This window comes from Chaetura pelagica, unplaced genomic scaffold (assembly GCF_000747805.2).
Source record: "Chaetura pelagica isolate M959 unplaced genomic scaffold, ChaPel_1.0 scaffold76, whole genome shotgun sequence".
Taxonomy (NCBI): domain Eukaryota; kingdom Metazoa; phylum Chordata; class Aves; order Apodiformes; family Apodidae; genus Chaetura; species Chaetura pelagica.
In genome coordinates, this window is record NW_009970723.1 from 11,816,513 (window position 1) to 11,822,507 (window position 5,995).

Genomic DNA, 5,995 nt, shown 5'->3' on the forward strand with positions numbered 1-5,995 from the left:
CGTGAGCCCGGCTGGGAGAGGCGGCTTGAGCGTTTCGGGATACAGGCACAGAAAAAGGGGCGAGAAAGCGAAACTGGGATGGCTAGAGAATTCGCTGAAAGCTCGGAGCAGGAGAAGAGGAAGGACGTGGTCTAACCATCCCAGAGGCACCTGCACTATGGACTTTTCCAGCTTTTCTCCTCCCGTAACCTGGGCTTTGCATGCTCAGCAGTGATACTGCTCAAGAGTCTCTGAATCTGCTGAGCAGCCCCAGCTCCGTCCCCTGCACCTCTTCCAGCCCAGCAGCCGTGGCTGCAGAGGAGAGCGTTGTCTCCGAGGTCCGTGAGAGGGTGCACACATACACTGCCAAAAAACCCCACTTTGACTAGTGACACTAAACTGGGAAAATTCTCACCTTCCCGTCAGCATGTCACCTTTGTTCCTTCTGTCTCAGTGGGTAGGACAGCAGTACCAGGCATTTGCTTTTTTATCTGCTCATCCCAAATTGTCTTGTTTTATGCCTCCCATTTGTGTGGTGGGACAGAGACCCACGAGGATTTGTCACACCACATAACAACAGCAAAGGTCAAAATTTGTTCGGAAAATCAGGGCAGCAAACAAGAACAACAAAGTAAGTGTATGGTGAGAACAAGCACAAATAAGAACAAACACCCGCGTGGTACTAAACAGGCAAGAAACACTAACCTGCAGCTACCTTGTCTGCTGGATTTAAAGCTGATGAAAAGACAAGGGTCAAGGTACTGTGGTGGGAATTCAGGCAGGAGCACTGCGTTGCTTATTACAATGGCATTGATGAGCCAGGAACAGCTGAGTTTCTGCAGTGTGATTATTCAGATGAAGGATAGAGAAAGAAACACAGGAAGGAAATCAAACTGTGGTCCTCTGAAACACAAATTGTGAACATCAGAGATGAGTCTGGAAGAGGTCTAGGTGTGCACCAAAATGGGGTAATGTGGCCCAATCCCAATAGAGATTCCACTTGGAATCTCTGCTGCTGCTGAGGCAGTGAACCATTTATCCCACCATACAGATGGGCATGTGAATAGCTGGGCCCCTGGAGATCTGAGATGGGTGTCTCCAGTACAACAGTTTCACTTTGTATGAATAAAGTTAACTTTTTAAAGTGAGGAGACGAGTTGGCAAAGACAGAGGTTAATTTGATCATGTGCAGTCACAATGGGTGAATGTGCCCTCCCTAATGGATGTTTAATAACTCTAAGTGGAACAGCATCAACAAATTATTAAGTATTTACTGACCAAGAGACTTCATCCTGAATCTCACCACTCAGTGCTGAAACTGCCAACCTAAAATAGTAACTTTCATAGTATTTTTCCCTGGCCAGAGAATATTTAATTATTTCTACAAAATTAGTTACATGACAGATCTAGATAATCACCTCCAACTATGCCTGTGGGCTAGTCGCTGTGGTAAACTGTTCCTGGTAAAGTTCTTCCCCAAAATTGTGCAGGAGGAGATTTGAGGGAAGGCCCACTACATCACAGCAGACTGTGGTGAGCACCAGAGTATTCAGTTCCCTTTTTTGTATGCTGTGCAGGAAAGAGCTGACGTGACTGACACCTAAATAGTGAAGAGTAGCATGGCTCAAAATCCTATTTACCTCTGTTCCTGAACAGTGTTGGGCTTTGAGCTTCATTACCCCTCCTCTGATTTCCTTCTGGCTAATTTAGGTTTTGTGGATTCTACTTTTAAGAGTCCAAACATTCCTACTTGTAACTTCATGGCCGACTGAGGTCTCAAAAACTGGCAAGATAATTCAGAGTTATGCCTTACAATGCTATGCCTAGGAAAACTGAATCTATCCCAAAGGTGGTTTTGAACACATTAAATAGCTTACTGTTAGATATCAGGATTCTATCTAAGTAGTCTTTTATTTAGTCCATTTGGAAAAACGAGATAAAATCACATCAGCTGCATTTACATACATTTGGTAAATATTTGATATTTCATAGCTCAGCTGTCCCTGGAAAGAATGGCCTAAAATACCACCTATTGGGACAGAAATAATCTTTATAATACTGTGAGAAGACAACTGGCTCCATGCTCGTAATGATCATTGAGTATGTGTTGCTGCTGCAACAAGACCTCTGGCTCCTAATTGCTTTTGTAACCTTCACTCACCTACAAACCCTTTCATTCTTCATCCTTCTCTTTGCACAGTTTAAAACAAATTTTTGCTCTGTAATCAGTGGCTGACTCTGCACTGTTGTAATGATTTGGGCCTGGAGTTACATTTCTTCAAAATAGCTAGGACTAGGATGTGCTTTGGATTTGTGCTGAAACAGTGTTGCTAACAGAGATGTTTTGTTACTGCTGCACAGTGCTTTTCAGCTTCTCACCCCACCCGGCCAGCTTGTAGGCTGAGGGTGCACAAGAAGTTGGGAGGCGACGCAGCTGGGACAACTGACCCAAATGGACCAAAGGGATATCCCATACCATATGACATTGTGCTCAGCATATCAAGCTGAGGGAAGAAGAAGGAAGGGGGATGAAGAAGAGTGAAGAAGAGTGTTGGTATTTGTTGTTCCAAGTACGCATTACAAGTATCCATTTGTTAACAATATTTATTCATCAGTGACCTAGACAAGGGGACAGAGCATATCCTCAGCAAGTTTGCTGATAATACAAAACTGGGAGGATTGGCTGACACACCAGAGGCCTGTGCTGTCATCCAGCATGACCTGGACAGGATGGAGAGCTGGGCAAAGAGGAATTTACTGAGGTTCAACAAGGGCATATGCAAGGTCCTGCACCTGGGGTGGAACAATGTCATGCATCAGCATAGGTTAGGGGCTGACATACTGGAAAGCAGACATAAGGAGAAGGATCTCAGAGTCCTGGTATACAATAATTTAAAAATGAGCCTGAAATGTGCCCTTGTGGCCAAGAAAGTCAATGGCATCCTGGGATGCATTAGGAAAAATATGACAGTAGGTTGAGGGAGGTCATCCTCCCCTTTATTCTGCCCTAGTGAGGCCACACCTGGAATACTGTGTCCAGTTCTGGGCTCCCCAGTTCAAGAGAGACAGGGAACTACTGGAGAGAGTCCAGTAGAGGGCAACAGAGATGACTGGGGGACTGAAGCACCTCACTTATGAGGAAAGGCTGAGAGAGCTGGGACTCCTGAGCCTGGAGAGACTGACAGGAGAGCTTACCAATGTCTACAAATACATAAAGGATGGGTGCAAGGAGGATGGAGCCAGACTCTTTTCAGTAGTTCCCAGTGACAGGACAAGGGGCAAGAGGCACAAGCTGGAACATAAAAAGTTCCATTTAAATATGAGGAAAAACTTCTTTACAGTGAGCATGACAGAGCACTGGAACAGGCTACAGGGAGTTTGTAGAACCTCCTTCCCTGGAGAAATTCCAGACCTGCCTCGATGCAGTCCTGAGTAATGTGCTCTAGGGGATCCTGCTTTAGCAGGGCAGTTGGAGTGGATGGTCTCTAGAGGTCCCTTCCAAGACAGTTCTGTGATTCCTTTATTATCTGGGGGAAAAAAAAACCCTGCAAATGTTATGTATATTGTTTTGGCTGATCCTGAAATTCAGCAGTTCTTTTGAAGGAGTTTAAAGGTGGAATTATAACTGTTGCCCAACATACCAGGCAAGAGAAAGAAAAACGAAAAACCTCTTTTCCTTGCCATACCATGGCAGAACTAAGATGTCTGTTTATGATCTTCCTCATTATCCTGTATATTTTTTCTGCCTTTGTTTTCTCATCTGATGCTCTAGAACCATTCCCTCAAACTGTGGCTGTCAAAGGTGCTTCTTAATTAACCAAAGGAAAGATGACAGGTTTAAAATAATGCATTTTATCAATTGTTCTTGCTCCATTTTCTACACCTGGAGAAACAGCCAAAATTTATTTATGCATTTCTGTTGGCATATCTTCAGACACTGGAGCATCTGGTTGCAAAGGTCCAAATGCAATTCTCCTTAATTGTTCTGCTTCACCTCTAACAATCTGAGATTTCTGTTCTGATTCAGATACACTCTGTAAGTTAAGACCTACAACGTATCCTTATTTCAGGGGCCTTTAACAAACCTATTCCTTTGTCCTTTACCTTTTGCTTAAGAAATCATTATCATTTGTTAGGAAGTGCAGCCTGAACCAGAACTCCTTTCCTTATCTTATCCATTCCTGACATGACATGCCTCACCCTATCATTCTGACTTATTTTTGGGGGGGTCTCCTACAATTTCTTATAAAAAATAAAAATAAATTAATTCATTGCTCAATAATTACATTCCTTTAGATTTTCTAGTCCATGTTATTCCAACCCTCACATCACTTAAAATCAAAATTCAGTGACTCACCTTTTAAACTTGTTTTTTTTTACCTTTTGTGTTCCAAACTTTTCCTTCCCTGCATAAGCAGCATACAGGGTGACTGTAATATAATCTTTCAAACTGAAGACTGTTAGGGGTCGGGCATGAATGCAAGCGAAGTAAACTATTTCAGATTATATCTTTTCTTTGGTACTTCGATAACACAATTTGGTCACAAGGAGGAACTAATGCTGAATCTAAGCTGTTCTGCTAGATTTCAAGGGTGGAGGGGAAAATACTACAAACATTAGTTTGCATCAGGACATTCATGAAGATTAGCTACATTTTTTAAGAGCTGGCTTTCCTCAAATGCCCTTTCTCAAAGTGCAATTAGGACTCAAAACTCTAGATTGCTCATAGAGGCAATTCTCTCATTTCCCCCATCAGTTATAGAAGTCTCCTCTTATCTGAATTGTCAGATAATACTTCCAATTCAGTGAATGTCTCCAAGTTACTATTCCCCAGATAGACCATAGTGTGTTATTGGATGTGAACATAAGCCTTGACAGGGCAATTAATATTGACATGATAGAAATGTTCTGCTACAAAACTTTACAGTATCAAGACCAATATGCGTGAACTTACTTAATTTACTTTGAGAAGGGAAAGCTGCTACAGGAGTCAAATTCCATAGATGACAGAAGGAAAGCAGTTTCAGCTATGGAACTGCTTACCTCTCTGTATCTTCAGGCAAAGGGACAGGACAGACTTCTCCCTTGTCCTTTCAGAACATACCCCATTTTGGACAATTGGGTTGTAAATTTTAGGAGTTTAGTTGTCAACCACTTATTTTAAAAAACTCGTGTGAGGCAAAAAAAAGAAACAGCCAAATAACTCATCTCAATTACAGGAAGATTAAAGCTGTTAAAAGATTTCTGGAAAATGTACAGTTTCCTTAAGACAACTGCAGCAGTCAAGCAGCTGCTGGATAATAAAACAGGACAGCAAATAATCACTTGCCAGAAAGGAAGAAAAAACTCATCTCAACAGGAAAATCCATTATTAACTTTGCTCTGCAGTAAGTATTTACTGTAAGAACTCACTGAAAAAGTATTTGTTCCCCAAATTTGAATTGTGGTTTTCCTAGACTGAATCCAAGCCTTGCCACAATTTCGTTATTTGGCATTTGGATAGGAAGTGGAACACAAGATATTGTAATTAATTCTAACATTCTACCTGGGAACCTATTTTGAAAGAAGAGCTATCAGCAACACTTGCTGAACTTCTAGTGAAAATGGACTCCACTCGGGAGCCAAAACAAGCCCTTGTAGCACTGGAGGCTCAGTCAGCTCCCTCAATGTTTCAATGCAAATCAGATGTCAAGAAAAGCATAGTATGTGAAAAGAAACAATAACAAACTTCTTCCATGCTTAGAAAGTTTCACATTAGGAGAAAAATCATCTCACAAAAACCTACATTCTTCAAAGCTTTCAGATGGAAATGATTTATTACAGAAAAAATAAAAATAGATCATTCCACAGTGAATCATCCTGACTTTTCTTCCAAACGTCCTAGCATTGCAGCACAGGTAAACCAAGAATCACTTAAATAAAAAATTAATTTGAGGAGCTCCAAAATACAAAGAAATGAAGTAAACATGACTAAACAGAAGTCTCAGTAAAAAAAAAAAAAAAAAAAAAAAAAAAA